The 24,280-nt window shown below is 43.8% G+C and overlaps 1 protein-coding gene across 5 annotated transcripts in view; it reads left to right on the top strand.

Moving 5' to 3' along the window:
* The first annotated feature begins 337 nt into the window (after window positions 1–337).
* Window positions 338–24,280, top strand: part of ctnnd2b (catenin (cadherin-associated protein), delta 2b) — a 153,939-nt gene continuing 129,996 nt past the window's right edge. For 2 of the 5 annotated variants that reach the window (XM_035635203.2, XM_035635201.2), the window contains exon 1: window positions 341–710. The gene's annotated coding sequence lies outside the window, so the exon portion shown is untranslated. Of the gene's footprint in view, window positions 711–24,280 lie in introns of all 5 variants that reach the window. The other 3 variants (XM_035635200.2, XM_035635199.2, XM_035635202.2) reach the window with 3 other exon arrangements.

Raw genomic sequence — 24,280 nt, 5'->3', positions numbered from 1 at the left:
GTGTCTTTTTGGGAAACACAACATTTTGGTCTTTCCAATAATAACAAAATAAACGATAATGAGTCTGGAAATCACTTCGAAATCAATGAGTTCAATGTGATTTTGATACCTGAGCCGCGATGACAGCACATTTCCTCCTCCAGCTGCTGCTGCCTTCTCCATTAATCACCATCCACGCCGTGTACTGCCTCTCATCACCGCTGGGTGTCGCTGCTGCCGCTGGTACCCGAGCCGCGACTCCACTGGCGTTGAGGGGGGGGGGGGGGGGGGGGGGGGTTGCATTGTAAAATAGAGAGAGGGAGAGAGAGAGAGAGGGAGAGAGGGGGAGGGATAGGGAGAGAAAGAGAGGTATAGAGAGAGAGAGGGAGTGAGAGGGAGTGAGAGAGCACCTCTGCCGCTCTCCCAGCCTCCTCTCCTGTGCGCAGTGCTCCGGCCCCGGCCGCTCCTCTCCTCTCCTCTCCTCTCCTCTCCTCTCCTCCTCACTTCCTCCCCACAGCTGGCTGGCTGTCTCCTCCTCCTCTCTCTCCGATGCTGGGCTCGCCGTCTCCCCTCCGCACACCGGACCAGACACTTCGCAGGGCGGAATGACTGACTACCTGTTTCGCATGGTCTGAATTTCGGGGAATTTCGCACGTCGGAACTGCGGGGAGTCCAGAGGGAAGGAAACGGAGGCTCTCCACCCCCCACCCCCCGAGGGAATTTATTTTACAGTAAGCAGGCGCAATGTCAGTTTCCTCATTCCGCTCACCCCCCCCCCCCCCCCCCCCCCCCATCTGTGCAAATGCTTGAGGGAGAAAAAAAATGCTAGGATGTGACAGCCTGCTGGGAATATGGCTGGATGTTGTGTTTTTGTTCGAGGTGCGCGCCAGATGTTTTTTTGCTTCCCCCCCTGTCAGTTTAATGCCGAGGCGTGGTGTGGTGTTGTGCGTTTTACGAGTATTATTGTGATGCGCTAAAGGGCTGTGGTGCGCATGCATTGATCGTGGACTGAAATGGACCCCCCCCCCCCACCTCCCCATTTCAGCTACAGACTCGCCATCCATCCATCCATCCTTGGCCGCTGGTGTGTGGGGGTCGGGGGAGAGGTGTGATGGGGGGGGGGCGGCTGATGCGAAAAAAAAAACTAACGGCATCACTTTCTCAGATTGACCTAAATATTCGCAAGATTACCGCAGATGACAGCGGCTCATCGTGACCGGCCGCCGTCCGCCTTTGTGTCGCCTTTGCGGGGACGATCCGGAGCGCTACACCCCCCCCCCCCCCTCGGCACACCAGCGGGCGTGTGAGCGGAGGAAGAGCACCTTGCTGCCTCCGTGTGCGCACCATCCTCCCCTCGCAGCCCGCTGGAGTCTCTCCATGTTGATCAGTTAAACAAAAAAACAACAACAACACGCCACAGTTGCGTTTTCTGCTCGTGCTCCCGTGGGACCGTTCCTCCTCTCCCACTGTACAGCAATTAAGCTCGTTCATCACGTTGCCACGACAACGTGTGTACGGTGATGCTTGCCCGCGTTAATTGTCTGAAGGATTTCTGTGCTGTGACCTGGCAGCAATCGGGGCCTGCTTCGGTGCCCCCGATGAATTAGTCCTCACGGAGCCTCCAACAGCATCAGCGAGACTGCACATCAGTCACTCGAGCTTCATTTTCAAGTTCGTGCCTGCATTTTCTCCCTCTTTTGACCTGTTGTGGTGTATAGATCACACCTCGCTCCCAAGATGGAGGAGCTATCAGGCCCCAACAAGAACTTTAATTTGCCGGACATTGGGGGGGGGGCAGCACAACAGATTATGTCTGACAGTGAAATGTCTGATTGAGTTGGTTATCAACAGGCTGCTTTTTTCCCCCCCTCTCCCCTTCCCGCAATGATCCTTCTACTGTGTGCGGTATGCTGTAGCAGATGTTTTCTATTAGGTTTGAGCGGAAAAGCACGACAAGGATCAGTGGATATGGCGGCATGAAACGTGATGATGCTGTTCATATTTATTGAGGGGACGGTGGTGAATTAGCGTCTCTCGCTGTCTGTCTCTCCTTTGACCTCTGTCTCCTGTCCACTGGACCGACGAAAAAGTCCTGCAACCCGACTGAGCACTAGAACCAACCCAAGCACAAAAGGGGCAGTTGTCAAATGCCACTAATACACTTTTCATACCATTCGGCCGTGGTCTTTAAGGCAGCGGTTCCACCATCAGCAGCCCACTGTCTTTTTTCAGTGTTTCCCTGAGTAGTTTGGCATTTCCAGAAACACACACGTTTGTTTTTTTCTCGCAGATAGTTAGACGAGGAGATCGATACCACTTTCCGGTATGTAAATTTGAAGCTGCAGACGGCAGCCTCGGAGACTAGACTGAAGCTCAGCGATTAACACGTTGTATATCTATGTGTTTGTGTGATCTGCACAAAAAACGGCATTGTATAAACAACAGTTAGGGTTATGAGCACGGGCTTTCTGAGAAGGCTGGCCAATAAAAACATTAAATCCACTATCAACTATGTGGTTTCTTCAACTTCTACCCATGAGCAAAAATCAGTTTTTAAACTCAAAGTAAATAAGTACTTCACATTTTTCCAATCGATTGATATCAAAATGTTTATCGTGATAACGTTTCGTTCCTGATTGCACGGCTGTGAGTCTAATGTGGTTGCATTGTGACATCAAAGTGACAACAGATTCATATTTAATTGATATATATGAGAGTGGTTTTAGTTTTCTCACCTGTCTGTGTTTTTTTTGCTAAATATATGTTGTTACTTCTTGGGCTGTACATGTCTGACCTCTGCGTTCTGACATTTTCAGGTTGATTTATTTAAAATTTACTCTAAACATGTTTGTATTTCAGATCCAAAGTTGAAATACAAACATGTTTAGAGTGCTCAGATTGATCCTTTGTGGTTCTAACACCTATGTTGGGAGCCTTTGACTTAACACTCTCTGACCCCATAATACAAAATATATATTATTATCAGTGTTTTAATGCAAACACTCATATCATGTTGGTGACTGTTGCATGAACATGGTCAAAGTCTGACCTCCTTGTCTCCAGGATTCATTTGGTCTGCCAGAGTACACACGCACACACACACACACACACACACACACACACACAGACGCACACACACACACACACACACACACACACACACACACACACACACACACACACACACACACACACACACACACACACACACGCACACACACACAGCTGGTGTTTACAGACAGACTTACCACATCTCGAAGCAGAGCAATGAACACAACACACACACAGGTGAAACTGCGAGCCAGTGTTCTCATCACACAACATTTAACTGACCGAAGAGCTTCTTTTTCACAAATGTTGCAGCATGCTCTCGCATAACGCCCTGCACAGCACCACAGGCAGCCATAAGTCTTACGAGGACATTCACCTGCTACTCCAGGGTATAACATGAGTGTCCCCCATGTAGCCACTCAACCACCACCTCTCGCATAATTGCAGAAAATTCATTGTGGAGAGTGGAGTGACCCCTTAGCTACATCCCTGGTGTAAAGTCTGAAAACTGCTGCTCCCCGCGCCACGGTTCAGAGGAGTGTTAAGAGCGTGCTATCATCCTTCTCCAAAGACTTGCCTCGGCTGCCGCAGCCTCAACAGGCTTCATTAAGTTTTTATATTAAGAAGATGATACATGCGATGTGGCCCAAACTCTTAATAACCTCTAAGTGAGACTGATCTCAGATATGATTGACTGCTTTTTTGTGCAAGAGCTCAAATCGAAACGTTTCCTACAGTGGACTCAAGACGTAGACTAATGAATTTAATTTGGATGCCCTGCAAGATTATAACATAAAGGAGACAGACAAATTAATGTGCAAAGTTCTAACAAAAAAAAGGCTTAATAATTGCAGTTTATTACAACCTGAGGCCTTAAATTTGTAGCATGGGCAATCATTTCAGTTGGTTCTGGTCCATTTTACTCACCGACGTTTGCCGAGATCCGTGAATATAGGGACAAAAGAGGTGTGGCAATCGGCATTCTTATTGGCAGCAAACTCAAAATCTTAAGCGGTGAGACAGCCCGTGCCTAAACTGCGGGCATATCTGTCATAAAGCTGCTAAATTAATCAATAACTCATGGAATTCAGTGCTCAAAATCAAGAACAAACTGCAGTGTGAGAGAACAGCCGCCACTAGTTGAAACTATAGCCCCCAAGGATCCTACAGACACTGTACAGTATATACAGTATATAGGGGCCTGATAAATACTTAATTAGTATGAAACATCATATGACCCATTTTTGTACCAGCATTAGCATGCTTTAGTTATTTCAACGTTAAAGTTGTTTTTCACGAGTGCTCATGCTATCTCGTGTATCCCCAGCAGACGCCGTATAAGACTAGATAGAAGCAGCAGCAGCTATTTAACTCGGGAATTCTTGACGGTGATGGTTTTATTTGTATCACTGCGAGCAATTATGCCTATGCAAATGCTTAACAAATGAGTGAACATGTTTCTAATATTAAATATGTTCACATGTGCCATTCCCGAGGCCAAAAGTCATTCTACTGCTGTCTGTGTACACGCTTTGGATTTGTGTTCTTTTTTATTTTTTTCCTTTCTTTTCCCCTAAACAACAATTGTCCTACATGACAATCGGGGCCTGAGATACTTCTTTAAGCTATGGTTGTGATTGGTTGTACACTCTTCTTTGTCATTTTTTAATGGCGGTTGGCAACCAGCATAAAAAAGGCCAATAGCGGCACCTTCTGCTCCGGAGTTTTCCCTTTGTCCATTGACAGTGGCAGATGTTAAAATGTGGCGGAAAAGCCAAAGAACAGCAGTAGCTGTAGTGATTTATTTTATTTTATTGTTGTCGTTTTGATGGGTTTGAAATAAGTTGTTGTTTGATGTTAGTGTACAACGACCACTAACGCTTAGCCTGACCCCAAGCACCCCCCGCCCCCCCCCCCCCGTAACCATTTAAATGCTTTAAAAGTGTCAAATCAAAGAAAATATGTGAAATGTCACGTCGTTGCCCGCCATCTTTTGAATCCCAGGACCAGTGGAACAATGAACAAGCTCATTCTTATCTGGTTGTTGGTACTGTGTTCTCGGTCGTGGACATGCCTCACTTTTTTTCCAGCACAAACGCCTGCTACATATGTGGACCAGCCATTCATTGTCCCAACCTGATAATCTCTGCTGATAACCTTGTTCAGAAAGGGAGACAGGTTGCGAGAGAGAGAGAGAGAGAGAGGGAGGGAGACTGTGTTGCAGGGTCACTGTATTCCAATCATGGCAGTAACTGATTCATATCACAGCTGGCACCTCCCCTCCTCCAGTGAGTAGATGGGGAAGATAGGTTGCCTGGTCAACAAGCGCTTTACTCCTTTATCCGTTCGGGGCAGAGACACAGTGGGAGATGCAGGAAGTCGCTGACACTGCGGATCACTTTTTACATAGCAGCGAGGGATGGTTGAAAGAAAGTTCAAATAATGGTGGCAGTAAAAGGAGGAAAAGGAGTGACAAAAAAGAGGGAATTTAGCAACACTTACATTTACAGTATACATTAAACCAATGTGTTGTGGCTAACGGCCTTTATCATGGGTGACATACCAATGCCAAAGTAATTAATTTATATTAAAAGAAAATTCCACAAGAATAACATCAATATCAACAAAAGAACAGACCAACCATTGTCAACCAATATAGCAGCAGCAACTGTGCTGTTATATTAGGTTATCCACTCTGTCTTGAAATTAAATTAAATTGAAATTAAACTATTTAACATGTAGTTAAGGACAGCACATATTTACTACTACCACCACCATAGTGATGACTAATGCTGTTTAACTGCATCAGCTTTGTGCAACCCTATTTCTGGACCTTCTCTGTAATAAACTCCACTGTTGTATTTGACTTTTTAGCGTTACAGTGTTTGGCTACTGGTTTTACACAGCCAGGCATTTTCTGTGTTAATGCAGGAGTCCCTCAAGATAAAATTCTAGATCTGCTCCTGTTTGAATGTCATTTAATTCAATTTCCTCATCAATCACAGTCACATATTAACCCATTCGCAGATGATACTCTACTGTTTTGCCACTCAGTTAATGACCTGCCTATGACATGTAATGACTGAGCTTGAATCTTGTTGATAAAGGGAGTCAAAATGAGCAGAAACGGTCAATGTGTTAACAAAATGTATAATACATAAACGTGTGGTTAACTTTTAATAAACACATACTATATCCGAGTGGGGGAAAATTAGCAAATACCCCAATTCACGTTCCCTCCGAAGAAGTCCTTTGTTGTTTTTTTTTTTTTTAAATTGATAGTTATTTGATTTACATTGAGACTCAACAAAGGAGATGGAACATGTGTTCCTATAAAAACAAATGTCATTTTCTCAAGACTGTGGTTTGTTGACGCTACCTTGAATGTTAGTGCTCATGGATATTCTATACAGATACTCACCTGCCGCCTAATGTTTTTAGATTTTATCGATCACTCATCGCTGATATTTTTCTTAAATCAAACAGAGGATTTAACTGACTGTCTCTGTATGTTCAGAGAAATCCCTACTGGAATCATTCACATGGTATTTAGAAATTGAAAATTCTCCTTTATAAACTTTATCACAAAGGCCATAACTCCTACCAAAGGAAACACCACAAAAGCAGTAAACGTTGTGTGTCGACTGCGTGATTTACAACGTAGTTTTTCATCAAAGTCAGAACTTTCAGCATGTTGGTTTTGCTGCTCAGATGTCCTCAGATGTTGTTGATGAGGCCGGAAGCGGGAGTGGAGGAGAATGCTGCTTGAAATTGGTGGCCAATGGCAGGCTTATACCCACAGTTTACCCACAGTGCGCCTCCACCACCACTGACAGTTCTATTCTATTAGTGGCGAATGTAGCCTCTAGCCTTAATGAGATGAGAGACGCGAAGCAGGCCTCAGAGGTTAACAAACTTTCTTCTTACTCTATTCATCAAACTGGTGGTCTTCAGACCAAACCAACTCTGACTTAAGTGACATCACTTTATTAGACCTCGCACAGCTCCCTTTTGGAGCCTTGGACTTCAGCAGAGGCTACTGTATGCATCTCCCTTGGTGATGCTCTCATGTGGCCGTTACTGCGGTCACCTTCAGCTTTCTTCCCTTAGTCGGCTCTTCAGGAAGTGGGAAGCAGCTTGGTCAGATTGAGATTGGGTTACTGACTCAGCCAGTCGACGATATTCCACCTCTTCACCCTGAAAAGCTCTTTCGTTGCTCAGGCTGTACGTTTAGGTTTGTTGCCCTGCAATGAATGATGAAACATGCTGCTTCTGTATACCGCTGCTTCCATCCCCTTGCATCTGTCAGCAGGAAAATCCTCAATAAATGCCCGTGTGCCAGTTCATTTGGCAGCCATCCACGCCCGAGCCATGTGTGACAGACGACGTGGTGTCTTTGGGTCATGAGCTTTTCCCCTTTTTTTCTCTCCACAATTTCCACTTTCCATAATTTTTTAAAGAGGTTGATTTTTGTTTCATCAGTACCCAGAGCTTTGTTCCAGACTGTTTTGACCTGTTTCTTTCTCTGTGCTTTTGTGAACTGCCTGGCTTTTCTCTTTTTTTTGTCAGGTGTACCAGTGGTTTTGCATCTTGTGGTGAATTCTCTTAGGTTATTGTCATGAAGTTTTCCCTTGGTTATTCACAAGGAAACATTTTAGCCAACATACCAGAGAACATTCTTGACTTGCTGTGCAGTAATAAAGGGATTTTTCTTCACCAATGTGATCACCAAAATTATTTTCTGCTCACCCACAAGACTTGAGGTGAACAGTCTACCAGCTCATTTGCCACTAATCAGTATCTTGATGCTTTTGTAGAGTGTTTGTTTTGGCAAATCAATGACCTTTTATAACTCTCTGATAACATTTAAGCCTAAATACCATCTCCTTCACTTGCACAGCCACCTCTCTGCCCCTCATATAGTCGACACCTCCACCTCAAAGCTAATTGGCAGCTCTCTAGTCTCACTGAGCCATGTTCGAGCTCTTTTGTGCATGACCTCACCTCGCAACGACACAAAGCTGTCCAAGAAACATTTTGCAGCCAAGTGTCCAATTACTTTTGAACCCTTGGAATCTGAGTAGTGTGTGCAAAACGGGCAAAAGCTCATAACAATATGATTGTGGACATTCTTAAGAACTGTATAAAATCAGCGGAGTACCCCTTCAATGTATTAATTTCATTCCTTAATTTGGCAATGCCACTATTGTGAAATACTGGATACGATGCTCTTAATTAAACCAGGTTACTTGGCTAAATAGGCAAAGAAGTAAATACCGGAGTGCATGTAAATGGAATCACTGACAGCGCTGGCGTTGACCTTTGCCGCTTGCACAGTATATTAATACCTACAGCTCTGATCAGGTGCACAACTCAGGTGACTTAACACCCACCGACCATTTCCTCACTCTGCAGCCTCCATTCGTGGAACTGGCCGGTATCGCTAATGGATGATGGCAAATAACAGCTGCACTTTGCTTTTCCTGTCTCAGACTCTGAGTGGTTTTCCCTCTTCTCCGTTGCCCTAAGAGGGGAGAGGAGAAGAGCGGGTGCTATAGAGAGGGTAATGGTTGTTTGTCGGACACATCATTTTGTCACTCGAGTTTTGTTCATTTCACTTGATGGTTGAGTGTGCACTTCGCAGCGAGGAGACTCTCGCTTTGTGCCTATATTTACTATTGCGCCCAGTTGGTTGTGCTTTAAACGGACACCTGAGCGAAAATGTGACCATATTCGTCTCAGTCCAATAATTTTAATACGTGGAGTGAACTTCAACCTGACCAGGCAGAAAAACAGCACCGTTTTTATAAATCACCGCTGCAGCAGGGTAATTGATGAACAAAAGGCATCTCTCATTGTCGTGTTAAGCCCAGATCAGACCAGGGTTGCCCTCGATGTCCACCATCCTCTCAGCGTCTGGCAAGGCTCAGGCCTCGCCTGTCCCTCTGCATCGAGGGAGACAATAATACTCCTCCTAATCCACCTCTTACTGCATTGCTCACCCAATCAATCCCCCGTGGAGTGGGATGCTGCCAAGTTGCAGTTGCCAAGTTGTGGTTGCCCCGGCAACAGGGACTCGGGGTTTGCTGTGATGTCAGCCAGGTGCTGTCTCGCAGTTTGGGCTCTAACAAGGCCGACCCTTGTTGGGGAATAATGAGCAAGACTCTGCTGTCATGGTGATGACTTTTTTTGTGTGTACGAGGGGAGGTCAGCGAGGGGCGACTCCCAATTAGCTTGGAGTGTGTGAGGGGGAGAGTGTGTGGGTGGGTGGAGTGGGAATAAGTTTGTCGCTGTGTGTTTGTTAGTGAACAAATACTTGTTTCTGTAACATTTCCATCAAGCATTCACACATGGGGCACACAGTATGTTTTCGTAAAAATGATGGGCTGTTGATTGAAAAGGGCTGTTTTAAGTGTTCATTGCTTGACATTTTCAAACACTCGTGCTGATACACTACTAATATCAAAATGATAATTTTATTGATAACTTATTTAACATATTTTTCTATAAATCCCTATTTTAGTTTAACAAAAGAAGCCAAACTCTTTAAATAGTAAATGTCTCAACACAAGTTGCGTTGATAGAACTTTGCCTTGAAATAACGGTTCAATTAAATTTTATTTGTATTGCAACAAGTTAAAGCATAGATGGTCTCAAGGCACTTCACATAGTAAGGTTGACACCAGGGTGCGATTTGTGAAAAAAGCGGGGGGGGGGGACCTGATCATGTGTCACGGGTTGGCTTCAAACCCCCCCTTCTTGCACAACACAATATGCAAGAATTAAATCCCCCTTCCAAACATTCGTGCTTGGTGACATTCTAGAAAGCTGTGCAGTGATCAATGCTGATGGAACCAGGATGACTGGTCAAATCATCTATTGTCTCACGAATACGAGCGCTGACAGTGGGTGGTCCATTTCTGGTATTATCGTTCTGTCGCACTACAGTGATTTACCTATTGAAAATGTATATTTTAGGTCTTTTGTATGGTCTATTGGTCTATATATTTTGTTCCCCACAGGGCTGGAAATAATTCAAGGCGGGAAATCCCACGCATGATCTCCCCCGGCAAATCACACCCTGGTTGACACCTTACAATGTAGTGGAGAGAAGCCCAACAGTTTCCCACAATGAGCAAGCACTTGGTGAAAGTGGAGAGAAAGAAAAAAAGGGCTGGAAAAAGTATGAAACTAAGTATGTTTCAGACAGAAAAAGTATGTTGTTGAACATTACAGAACGAAGATATGGACATTTTTTCAATGCATACCAGTGAAGGCTCAATCTGTATCAAACTTGCCAAAAAGTACCTACAGAGAAGATCAGTTCATTCCATGCGGCGACAGGTCTTTTCTGTTGGCCTTCCCGATGCTCTCAGCTCCACTGTCCAGCTGACGGCACCGTCAGCAGCTGCACACTGCCTCAGCCAATGTAGTCAGGAGATTGTAGTCTGTGACTCACTCGACGTCTTCCGGCAGGCTAATGCTATGGCTTGGAGCCGGAATTGCGTTGACACTTTGATTGACAGCTGTGAGCTCCTACCCCCGTGGGGGGAGTGACAGGCTGCAGCTTGGATAAGGTCAGTGTTGGTCGCAATAGTTTAAAGCAATGCAAATGCAAAGTCTTGCACCTTGAATACCCGTCGACCACCCTGACATCCTATGACTTCAGTGTAGCTGCGTGTCCATCACCCTTTGTAGGGACCCCATGCCTTTCCATCACATGGACCTTGGTCTAAATTGAGTTAAAGGGAAATCTTTCTATCCTCCAAAGAACAAAAGTACAGGAACCTCTGGGGTGGTTCCTGGGACTAAAGGTTCTAGGTACTTTTGGTCGAAACACAGCTTTTGGTACAAAAACGTAGCACTACCTGGACCATATGGCGATTAGTTTTTATTATATTTACAGTAACTATATTAGCATCGACACACAACATATAAACGGCCCATTCCTATTATAACAAGAATGGGGACTATTATGATACATCTGATATGCCAAAATCTATTTAATAAAGAGCAAGTGCAGAAAAAAAGAGGATTAACTGTTGCACATATTTAAATACATTTTGATGCCTCATTCAACCTTATTTAAATTGGGGCCTACCAATCAATATCTCAATGTCAAATGTTTGACTTTGCATGCCCTTGTCTTTTGGCATGTGTGTGTGTGTGTGCGTGTGTGCGCGCGTGCGTGCGTGTGTGCGCGCGCGCGTGTGTGTGTGTGTGTGTGTGTGTTTGACTGGGCGTGCAGTGGATGACTGGCTGCAGCCTGACAGCTGCTCTTTGTTCTCACATGCCGATGGCTTTTATGATCTCTAATGTGTAAGTGGGCCTTACATAATTACAAATGAGCTTCTTTACAATAGGAGCTGCCGCGTGAAAGCGATTACGTCCTGCAGAGCTTTTGAAGCTCTTTAAAAAAAAAAACATGACAAATTGTGGCGGTCAAGCATCCATTCATCACTTATCACCTTGATGAGAACTATTCTCACACTGCATGATTGTACTCCCTGTGTTCTTTAGAACTGGCAGAGGATGCATTGATGGTTTTGCAAAAGAGCTTTTTTTTTTTTTGCACCCTCTTCGACTTTTCTCAAGCTTTGGTCCTCTTTAATTCAGTTAGATGAAACAATGCATTCATATTGGCAAATTAAACTTCTGAGATTTGTTCTAAATTTTTTCACCCAGTCAGTTGTTTTGTGTTCTGCTGACGCTGTGGTTTTAGTGTGGGGGTCTGTGGCTGGCTGCATGGTGTCAGTGTATTCCTTTGCTTCAGGCTGTGTCCTTGATTTTTTTTGTCTGACCAAAAACACTAACATCTTTCTAACCCCAAAGCAGTGAAAAGAAAAGAAAAGAAAAAAATTCATGTGAAAAAATGACCACTAAACCAATTAAATATGAAGAGGATGACAAGCAATAAAGAAAAGCACTTCAAGAAAGGGGGGGGGGGTGCTATCTCTTCTTATCCTCTGAAAGTTATTTTTTTATTAATACATAAGCATATTTTAAACTTTAAAGGGCATTGTAGTGCCCCAAACCCTCATTAATTTCTCACAATGTGTAAGTATTTGCTTGCTTGCAGGTTTTGCATGAGTGGGCTTTGTGTGTGTGTGTGTGTGTGTGTGTGTGTTTGTGTGTGTGTGTGTGTGTGTGTGTGTGTGTGTGTGTGTGTGTGTGTGTGTGTGTGTGTGTGTGTGTGTGTGTGTGTGTGTGTGTGTGTGTGTGTGTGTGTGTGTGTGTGTGTGTGTGTGTGTGTGTGTGTGTGTGTGTGTGTGTGTGTGTGCGTGTGTTTGTGTGTGTGTACGCGTGCAGTAGAGGAAGTGGCGTCAGGCCAGCTTTGTCTGGCTCTAATGCCTCTTCATTCACTGTGCTCACATCCAGCCAGTGCCCTGACAGCAACTAATCTCCTCTTTATCTTAAAGGTTTTGCTCAGCACTTTGGAGTCCCATTCAGGCGGATGCAAACCAAAGATTTGAGGCAGCAACGCTGCACTCCGAGTTGATCGCTTCATAAAGTCCATTAGTTGTCATTGTAGTTTGGAGCAGCGAGCGTGGAGCATAGTTCTGCTACATGCTGTAATGTCCAGACATAAGATTCTTCGCCAGTGAAAATTTCTTTGTGATACGTGTCTTGAGGAAAATGTGTCTTTTTCCCGTATTAGGGAAAAAGACACACTTTCATCCGTGCCAAGATGGCAGGTCAGTGGGTCAACCACTTTGGTCCAGACAAACATTTGTTTTACGTTGACTTGATGGATTGCCATGTAACTTTACACAGCGCCCCTGCATCCTAGTGACATTGGTTATCTCCTAACATTTCCTCTCGCGCCAATTCGAGATTGATGTTAATTTTATTCTTTGGATGGATTGCTGTGAAATTTGCTAAAGTTGCTTTCGGAGTGCAGAGGATTAACCCTATGTGATCGAGTTTAATTTAAATCTAAAACTACACAATGGAGTTCACAAGGGAGATTTTGGTCCAGTGTTTGGATCTTCTCAATGTATGACACTTCTTTTCTATCACACAACTGCCACTGTCAGTAGATTTACTGCAGATGCATATCTATGAGGTGCTAGCAGCTGGAGAAAGTTAGAGTAAGGGTCAGTTGAATGAAGAATTCTGTCACGCCTGTCACCGACGTGCAGAATAGCATGTGATGTAATCAAGTGCCGTCCCGGAATTTTTTTGTTAGCGCGCACTAGCTACTTGACAATGAAACTTAGTTGGGTGAAAAGACTGATCTAACACAACCAGAAGGTGAACATTTGCCCTTATCCAACATTATTTCGATGTCTTCCACATGGATTGACGTATTATTTTTTAACAGAGATACATGATTTTTTGATGATGACTCCTGATAAAGGTATTTCTTGACTTCAACCTGCAGTGCCGCCACGACATTCACCTTTGTCGTTTTCCTTCCATCCACTAGGGACTGGGTGAAATAACCATTGAGAGACTGTATTTCACCCAATCCCTGTTGGATGGATTGTCATGTAATTTGCTAATTCCCATTCCCCTCTGGATGAATTTTAGCAATTAATGTGATTCCGTGACTTTTTCCGAGATCCCCAGACCTCGTTTTAGCTCCGTCTTGCCCGAAAAAACGTGATTTGTCCATTACTTTGGCGATTGAGCAAACACCGTACTAAACTATACGGCCTGTTGGCATTAGCTTTGGGTTCAAAGGACCGCTGTGCCTCCGTAGAACCTCCGAGAGCCGAGGCTGGAGGGCTACCGCATTATTTTGACATGTGTCTCGAAGATGTCGTGCTGTCTCTAACGTGTGTGATCCATTAACCTTTAACAGCAGAGTCGTCCTGTATTCACAGTTCCAGTAGCGAGGGTGGGATTGCGAGTTTGCAAACATTACGACCCTTTGTGCTTGAGGAAGATGTGAGTCATTACGTTTGTTGATCTATCCAGCAGCCGCCACAATTAATGACCTTGCTAAATGGCTTTCCGGGCGCATGCTAAACAACCTTTTTCATATCCAGGAAAAAGAAGAAAAAAAAAAGACATGTGGACTATGCTTTTTTTTTTCTGTAAATTTGTTATATGAGGAAACAGACAACTAATTAGCTGCAAAGGTGCTGTAATGAGATATCAAGACACAAAATAAACTGTGCAAATAATGAGGATGGCTCTTCCAGTTACCGCCTGTGAATTTACGGCCAAGCCCATACCGTTTGTGCACCGCTTGTGGATTTGGGATTAGTTGTGAAGGAGTGTTGTCACCAATCAGCCTGGCTTGGGGATGCACACACACACAATCAATAGAAAAAACACCGTAACCGACTTTTAAACTGAATGAGTCAATTTATCTTTTTATACCAGCAGTGGTCTTCTAGCATTTTAACATTTACCATTACGTCACTTGATCATATTTGAACCCCGATGCCTTGCAAATTTGGAAAATCCATCAGACTACAGATTGAACTTGTCAAACTCATTTCTTTTTTTTCCAGTTGTTTCATCTGGGAAATAGAGAAGATTGAGGTATTTTAATCAGCTTTGATGTCAAAAAGAAGACAGGATATTTCACTTGGGAAATAGAACGAGATAGGAGTGGAATGAAATCAAAGATACTCGGCTTTTTATAACTAGTCTGAATCCTATCGGACACTGTCTCAGAGCTATGACAGACTTTTTCGGTTGTTTTTTTTTCTTCCGCCAGACAGAAATTGCTCCAGCACATGGCAGATGCTAATTCAAAATGTCACACTTTGCCTCCTTCACCACCGGCGTCAAACACAGAACGCGCGATCTGAGCGTAGCTCAGAAGAAATATTTTTCTCTTGGACCTTTTAACTTTGACTCATGAGGATTTGTCAGGTTGAGCGGAGCATCTCGCTGATGACTAAGCATTGTGTCTGACTGAGAGATGAAGACACTTTGCAGTTTGTCGGCCAAGGGTCAAATCCCTCGGAGATTTTCACTCAGCTGTCTAACGTGCTGCACTCCATGTGCTCCAGTATGTGATTTAGGCCTGGGAATGCCGTTTTTGTGCTCTCCTCTGCAGCTGCTCTGGTAAAAAAACAGTGTGTCCTCACTTATCTTAGCCTTCGGGCCAAACTAAAGAATCTCATTGATTTGCTGCAGTATAATAAAACAGTGTCCTCAGTTAACTTGGGTCAAAGCCTAATTAATGGAAGGCATTGATCAGACAATGATAGTTGGATGTATCTGCAGCGTTACGCCTTTGTGTAATAGACGTGGAGATGTATGTCACCTACTTTCCCCGTCTCTTTCATCAGTGTTAATCACTATGGATGGCCGAAAAGTGGTAGACGGACGAGAGTTAACCAGTTATGCTGTGTTCACACCGTATAAATTAGTTACTCATGTGAGTAACTGAGTTTGGCCACAGGAGCAATTTGTGCTTGTTCACAACTCCAAAATATTCACCAGTTTTTCAGACAAACCTCTTTGGACACGCACACACACACACACACACACACACACACACACACACACACACACACACACACAGACGTTAACATGAACTGTTGAATGTTAAAAAGGCAGACAGGAATGCCAATGGGGAAGCCACACAAAGCGTTGTGCTGCTTACTGGGGATAAAGCTAGTGTCCAATCCCCTTGCTCACTTTCTGCTTAGCCCTCTCCTTACAAATATTAACAAATAACAACTTTTGTCAAAAAGCTCGGGCTGCCCACACACACACAACGACGATATTATTATTCTCAATTTCTAATACAACGCTGGGAAATCTGACGAATGACGTAAGGAGGATCGCAACACTATTTGGCTTCCGCGACAACGCGTCACAGGAATTTTTCGCTGGAGTTCAAATATTTCCACTCGAGCGATTGAGTTTTGCGTCTTCCGCTGTCCGTGCCACGCCATTCCGCGTCACGCACGGCAACGCGAATTGTTGCATTGACTTTGTATGTAGTCTCCTTGTGCAAATAAATTGCGTCGCATTTGGTTCTGAACACATGCCTAACATTAATCATCAAGCGACATCAAAGCAGGTACATAGATGTTGTAGAAAGTTAATACTGACGTGAAAGATGGCTACTTGGGCTTTTTTTTATTTTCAAACTTCTTTAACCCTAACCCCTGGCAGAAGTACCCAGTCAGTTTATTTTTGCTTCTAGCCTGGAGAGCCCAATGTGCCAGAAGTGCACAAGACAAGCAATGCTAGAATTTTCTCGGTAATGTGAGAGGTGGGTAAACAGTCCATGTTGCTGCTGCACAATATATGTTCATGTGACAGCACAAGGTGACTGTAATTATTGTTTTCTTCCTGTGAAACTGCTGTACGACGATGCTTGACGGGACTGAACATGCATTTCTTTTTCCGTCCTGCTCAAAAGTTGTCCTGCATATCAGGGTGTGGCGCCTTTGCCTCTTGAAACACGGTTGAGGCTCGTTCTCTTGGGCTGAAGCATGGGGAGCGAAGGAGAGAGGAACAGAAGGAACACCAGGACGGAGAGTGAGGAAGTAAAAAGGAATACTGAAGGAGGCAAGAAGCGGTTTTATATATGCAGTAAACATTCTCCACCACCGAGCCGGTGACACATGAAATATGAGAGACAGCAGCACTCTCCACTATTTATAGCACTGCAAGAGCGCAAGAAGACGGAGAAAGTGGCCACACCAAATACACTCCGGGGCAGATCATTTTGTCATTCGCCAAAGAGGGACTGCGTTTTCAGGATGCACATTTGTCATGTGTAATGGCACTGGACAGGCCAGTCAGATTTGTGAACATGTGCAAGTGTTTTCCGTAGTGTCTGCATCCACCGGTCGTCGCTTTGCTTAATTTCCACAGAGCTAAACAGATGCTCGGGGGAAGCGGCGCTCACGGCTTTGTGTTTGTCGCTTTGTGAGGACTCGGGCCCATCTGTAGCTCAGCACAAACTGCTAAAAATGTATCAGTGCTGCGGGGTATGCAACAGCATGTCCCGTTCTGCTGGAGATGATAATGAAAAGGAGCCAAAAGGAGCCTCGGCAAAAGGAGGGCGCGCAGCTTTTAGAGCCATTTTATTTATGTCGTGTCATGTTTTGATGGAGCTGTGACCTGTGAGTAAGAATCAAAAGAGACTGGAAATCATATTTTGGCCCATGGCTAACCACTGCTAAGCTAAATTAATATGAGTCATGAGGGCAACTGTGACTATGAATGGATGTATGAATATTTGGGGAGCGCTCATTATTTGACAGCGTCCACTGTGTTGTCTTCGCCCGAAGATGATTTGGAGCGATGTGACCCAGAATTGCATGGCATGCCCAGCTCTGTCGGGGCAAAAGGAGCATCAGAGAACGTCAGATATAAATAACCTGAATTGGATCACTTTCATTTGTGCCGCTCGATAAAAGCATAGCCTGGCGTGTCACTTACACAGCAACTATGAGACGCACGGGGAAACCAGGAAAATTGTCTTTCAACAAATCTTACCTCTGAGAAATTGTCCCGGTCAGTCACAAAAAGAGAGAGAGAAACATGGTGGGGACATGAACATCTTTCTTCTTCTGCAGTTTGAATGATGCTGCAGGAGAGAAGCCGGTTACATGTGCATGCTTTTTTGGGCTTCTTAACATTCCACTGATTCTCACGGTGTCCGAACTTGCATCATGCTGTCCAAACCCCAGTCACCTACGTTTTTTTTGGATGCTGCTGCTCTCACGCTTGAGAGCTGTCAAGCCTAAGCCATGGTCCGAGGTGCCTCTTTCATGCTGCCTTCCAGAAGCAATTTCTTCAGTGATGTCATTTCTTTTGAGAAAAGCCCTTCAAAGTTTGGCTGATGTATTATGCATAGCGCTACAGTAGATAGCCAGCGCGCTACTAGTGCTCTGGGGTTTCGTACACTGATGTTGGCAGTGCTTAGAATAGCAATGGGAAGCCTTTGCACTGCAGGCTGAATTCCTCCATAGACAAATGCTTTCTTCACTCAATGTATGTTCGGTCTAAGTTATGCATGAGTGCAGCGCAGTCTCTGTGGAAACCCTGTGCAGAGATATTATTGGACTATACATACTGAGCATGACAGAATGCATTGTGGAAAAAAAGGCTGGCTTGTAAACTTTGGTCATCACAAAGTAATTAAAGTAATTAAAAATTGTCCATTAAGGATTTTACTTTTTTATTTAAATTATATATTTTAAGGGGGCATGTGTGCAGTGGTTAGCTTTGATTTGTTTTCTTAGATGCCACAGAAGCTTATTCCAAAGTTATGTAAAATCACAAAATAATTTTATTAATTTTTCGTTTTAACCTATATTTCTTTTACCAAGTTTTTATTGAAAGATTTACAAAAAAATGACAAATTGTCATACAAATTCAGCCAACTGATTTTGTCTTTGGGCTATATGCAAGCCCAATGTAAATGTAATTACCATTTTTTCTCCTTTTTCAAGGTGTTCTGGAGTTCAACAACATGCAGTAAATCACTGTCCTTATTGATCAAGGGTTGACTGAAAAAGCTAATGAGCTCACTGAATTTGCAATGAGCAGGATCAGGTAGACAGATAATTACGTTGGCAACTGCAATCATTAGCCATCCTTTTGTTTCTCCACACAGGTTGTGTCCCTCAAACTTTATTTTTCCTTACTTTATAATTCTTACTACGCGACTGGAAATTATCATCTGCATTCACTCCAGCACAGAAGACATCTCTTCATTGAAACTGTTTACAACTATTCTTTTTTTGTCGCTATTTTGAGAGAGAAAAAAGTATTTTTCTCTCTGGAGGATGAATCCTATATTGACTTATCTTTTCCTGTAGCATCATCATGAGGTTGACATTTTCCGTTTTGTGCAGTATGTCAGCTATTGGCAGTTCAGACTTCAATTAGTGATGAAATGGGGTACAGCTATATTCAAGATCCCCACAAGATAAATCCTTATGACATTGGCAATCGCCCGATTTTTTTTATTCAGCACAGTTTGGGTCAACACTGAAATGCCTCAACAACAACTGGATGGGTTGCCATGAACTTAGGATACATTCATTTTCCATACTGGATGAATAATGATAACGATGGTCCAATAACCTTCCTTTTGGTCAATTTTTTTTGCAATTTGGTAATAATCCTAGAGATGTTGCCTCAGCTTCTTATTAATTAGGGCTTATTACTAAATGTTAGCATGCTGACATAATATTCAACTTGATAAACAGTAATTACTTTCTGAATATTTTTATATGTAAACATTGTCATTATATATGCATATGTTAGCATTTAGCTTCAAGCATAGCACAGCCACAATGCACTGTAATTACAGCTGTGGACTGTCTAGTAGTCTTAGTAGGTTTTGAAGAGGATCACAACACAAGGTCAGTAGTTGCAGCAGTGCTCAGCGCTATTAAACTGTCATCAGATAGGCCTTTCTCATAACAGTCCGATTGGTCTGGAGGAGTACGGAGCATCGGGTCATCCCCGTTGCTAAGCAACTCAAATCGCTGTCTAGTTATCACAATTTGCTCGCTTGGTAAATCAAAGGGTTTAGGGGTGGAAAATGAAACTGAAGGTAATAAAAAATTGTGATTTCTTTGGAAAATGTAGGTATATATGAAGGTATATGCAACAGTCCAAGTCCAGACATGCATGCTAGGCCAATTGGCTAATTGGAGTAAATGTGCGTTAGGACGTTATTCGTCTCCGTCAGCCTGCCACCCATCCAGTGTGTGTACCCAGCGGGGAGGGTTCCAGGCCACGACCACCCCCCCGACTCCCCTCATCCCCCTGTGACCCTCAAGGATAAGCGGCGCAGCCAATGGATTATGGCGTTCCAATCTAATAGACTTTGCCATTTTTAAAGAGCTGTTTTCACAGCCGTGTGGCCGAAGCTGACACACATTCACCAGCCCCAGGCGTTATTGGTGAGTTCAGAGTGAGTTGAATTGAGTTGTATTGCCGGGATGCACAGTGTCTTGGGTATTCGCTCCTTGAGACCGAGGAACTGCACTACAATAAGCAGACGCCCCCTGCTAATACAACTCTGCCCCCTGCATTAACTTCACTCGCGAACATGTAAACCCTCGGGAGTTTAGTTCTAAAGAAGGCGCCGGCAACCTCTTCCCGCAAAAACCCTGCGGTTTGACAAACGCAGTTAAATGGAAGTGTCTCGGCCGTTACTTTCTTTCCCGAGTGAATCTCAGTCACACACATCTCTGTCGCGATGCCTCTGCCGCCACGCAGATTCCTTTGTGGGTGGAGGATGGGTGGTGCAAGTTTTTAATTTGTCCTTTTCTCTGTTTATCGCCACGGTTGTAACCCCTGTAATTATACCATGCGGTGAAGCCGCTCGCGAAAAACGTAGCTCACCCAGAGGATTTGTAGAAAAAATGTATAATTCATGGTGTTGATCGTATTTTTGGCTGCCGCGGCTTGTTGTTTGAAGGCAGAGATGGAGCTTTTAAACAAGCGGGCTACTTTGTAATGAAGATGAGGATCTACGACTTGAGTGAACCGTTTGTTTTCCCTCTCTTTTAACCCTCGTCCACTGTCCGCTGGGAGGTTGTGCTGAAAGAGGGTAGAACTTTGTATTTCCTTTGTTTTTCCTTTTCTCAGGTTCCCCCTTATGTATTTTCAAAGGTAAATGAATCAACAACAGTGCCTGAGTTGATGTCATTCTTTATGCTTGTTTAATTGGTATTTTTCTTTAAAGCTAAGACAGCGCTTTGAGGACGTTCACATCACTGTGATGCCATGTCGAGTGCCATTACGCCACATGAAAAATGGATCATCCCGAGCTCCGACTTGCCCACATTTCCCTCTTCGTTACGGCGGCTCGAATTAATGCGGACAGCCTTCTTTCATTTTAAATTGAAGGGGACCCGCTACATGATATTTCAGTCATGAGGCGGACATCTTCACGAGCGCCCACAAGCAGTGCGCTCGCTCCGTGCAAAACGATTCACTTTGCTGCAGACCGTACTTCTGCAAAGTGGATACTGCGTTGGTATGAGGGCTGTATTGACTTTTTTCCTGTATTCCTGTGGCGGTCTGTTCTTTAGACTGTTGTTCATATTATAATTTTAATATCTGTCAATTCCAGTGTTGTTCTTTTTTTTGAGGTGACGTGTCGTGTCAGTTGGACTCTGCAGTGGGCATGGCCTGATGGGGAAACCGCGGTATTGGAATAACCACCGCAGCCCTGTGTGTGTGAATGTGTGAATGTGTGTGTGTGTGTGTGTGTGTGTGTGTGTGTGTGTGTGTGTGTGTGTGTGTGTGTGTGTGTGTGTGTGTGTGTGTGTGTGTGTGTGTGTGTGTGTGTGTGTGTGTGTGTGTGTGTGTGTGTTTCTGAATATGAGTCCAGAATTCAATACCCAGTGGGGAACTTTGTGAACATTCTCCCTCCCTCTTATTGCGTATGTGTGAGTTTGTTCATCAATGACAGCACATTAGCAGTGACCTGCAGTATGTGGAGGTCAGCTGTGTTGCCTGCTTAGTTTGAAGGTCTCTCTCTCTCTCTCTCTCTCTCTCTCTCTCTCTCTCTCTCTCTCGCCTGAGGTTATCTGGAGGAGCTTCTCTTGTTGATGTTCCATTAGCTTGCCAGCAGGGGTCTCCCTTGGAATCTCTCAGCCAATCACAGTGAGGCTCTATGACTTGTCGGTCAAACAGCGGGACCAGCTTTGAACTTGTGCAAACTCTACTATTCGTTTGACCCTGGCAGCCAGTTGTGTCAGGTCTTACAGTCAGCATCGCATTTCAATCACCCGAGACATTTAATGTGTTCCAGAGGGCTCAGCTGAAGAATAAAGGGGACAGAGCGTTTGCACTGAGGGCCCCGAATGGCTCTGAACAAAAGAAATTCGGTCAGCTGAGTCAGTGATCTCTTCTAAATCCCTTGTTAAAACATACTTGTGTTGACAAGCCTTTCCAGATTTGCTTGAGTTTTTTTTTTTACTTCATTTGTTTGTTATCTTGTAAACCCAATGATTTGACAGTTTAATTTTGCTGCCTGACTGGCTTTTGTCAAGCACACATATTGTCCTTCTTTTATTTTAATTTTATTGTAAGACAGAGAGAGTTTGCAAAGAAGGAGGTTTCAAGTGATTTCAACGTCACACATAAAACTCTGTTTACAGTCAATAGAAGAATGCAGGTAAGTGCACTTAGCATTTTTCCCGGCTTACTTTATCCACAATGAGAATTAGCGAGGAATTTATCAGGTGCTCCGGTGGGTTGACTCTGGGTTGAGCTGTAAAAGTTGGTGTCGTGAAACCTGTAGGAAAAAAACAAGACAAAAACGTTTTAAAACATATGTTGTGGGGGGAAACATCCAATTGTTAAGTGGATTGAAGTCATATTTGACAGGTTATTCTATACATGCATTGTTTATTTCCCGGTGACCATTGAAAATGCAGGTGTGAATCTCCCCCCACTCGTTTAGATCAGGGGCCTCCTCTTCCATCCATCCAGCATCACAGTTCTCTTCAAGAAAATGGAGCATTTAGTGGAGGAGTGTTGATGTCCCGAGTTAAAACTATCCCAGGATGTTGCGTCCCTGTTCACAAGGAGTGTGGTGTTGTTAACAGCCTTAGAATTTTAAGACCAATAAGATCTTTATCGGTCCCCCGCATTTGATTTGAGTGTGGACATCCTTCTCACCAAATGTATCTCCTCAGGAGTAACACAAGGAGATGCGTGCGTGCGTGCGTGCGTGTGTGTAAAAGTGATAGAAAGAAAAGACATTTGCAGGAAAAGCAAGAGAGGAAATCGACTTGGGGATTTATCTCTGCATTATATCCCATGTATAGAAAATGAAGAACCAAATAAAACTGTTCGTGCGGGAGACAAAAGGAAATCCCAAGGGCTTTGCAAACAACTCTTCAAGACAAAACAACAAAAAAAGAGGCTAGAGAACACACCATAATGACGGCAGAACTCCGTCTCACAAGCACACTCGGCAGTAAACGGCCGAACATCAGTGATGTAACACCGTGTTTGATGTCGAAGTAAAGTTTTGTACTACACTGTCTGCATTTATCAGCCTTCAAACATACGAGTAAGCAGGCTGCACTCTCCTATATGTGCTGTTGCTACATTGTTGTTTCCCATACTGAGAGGCACTAAAGAGAGTCTTAAACAATCCATAGAGAGCAGTGCATCGTGCAAGGCTAAATATTTATATTATTTTATATATATCATATTTTATAATATTTATAAAGTGTAGAAACCTCTTCTTTTGTTTTTAATGATTCTAAAAACCTGCATAAATGGACTTTTGGTCACTTGGGGGGTACTTCCACAAGCCACAAACATTATGTTGTTGCCTCGTAAAGCTGATATGGCTAAAGTTATTGTGTTTGTCTGCTTTGGTCCCATCTTCACTGCGACAATGTGTGTCTTGAGTAACCCGAGGACTGGTGCCTTTACTGGCTAATGGCTACGAGCTGCCTTGCTCCAAATGACCAAACGTCAATTCATGCAAGTTTTTCGAATTGCACCAAGATTCCCCACAGAGCGTCACGGAAAGTCATCCCTCCCTCGGACACTCTGTCAATAACCCCGGATTAGACCATAATTCATCACAATTTAACTGCTCCTGTTTATTTGCTATAACCAAATTTGAACAACAAACACCTGTATATACTGTAATATAGTGTGTTTACTACAGTGTATATGTATTGGTTTAATGGTCAGAATGCAGATTCTTCTTATTCATATTTTATATTTCTATTTATTGGAATTTTAGGTCTGTATACATTTCGAAGGCCAATTTACCCCGAGTATTTCTGATTCATGATCTGAACTCCTAGCTGGCTGGTTGAAAAGTTGCACGCAATGAAGTGTTTTTGCCCATGTAGTTCCGAAATTTCCCAGCGTGGGATCAATAAAGTACACATCAATTTATCTATCTAGTTGTTGTATATTGACAACACAATTGTTCAATGGGGTCACAATGTGTCCCTGACCACCTCCCTCCCATCACAATCCGTCCTCGGGGCGACTTGGCTGCATTTACACCTCTACTTTCATGTGGTCAAGCTTCTTTTCTTAAAATGTTTGAATGATTATTTGAAAATGATCTGAATTAATTACTGGCTGTCATGGTCACTGTGGGTAATGCAACTTGAACCTTCATCTACCTCGATCGCTGAGATGGAAGCAGTAGAGCCCTGTTGGGAATCGAGGAGAACAGCAGCACATGGCTGACAACTATCACAGTGGAGACGGGCAGGGAAGTGATTTAACATGCACGCCATTAAAACATTTTACCCTCGGATCACCGATGAACACTAACGTTGTTGTGACAAGATGTTTTCTGTCTCCATTT

Source organism: Scophthalmus maximus, chromosome 5, assembly GCF_022379125.1.
Source record: "Scophthalmus maximus strain ysfricsl-2021 chromosome 5, ASM2237912v1, whole genome shotgun sequence".
NCBI lineage: Eukaryota > Metazoa > Chordata > Actinopteri > Pleuronectiformes > Scophthalmidae > Scophthalmus > Scophthalmus maximus.
This window is presented reverse-complemented; position numbering and strand designations above follow the sequence as displayed.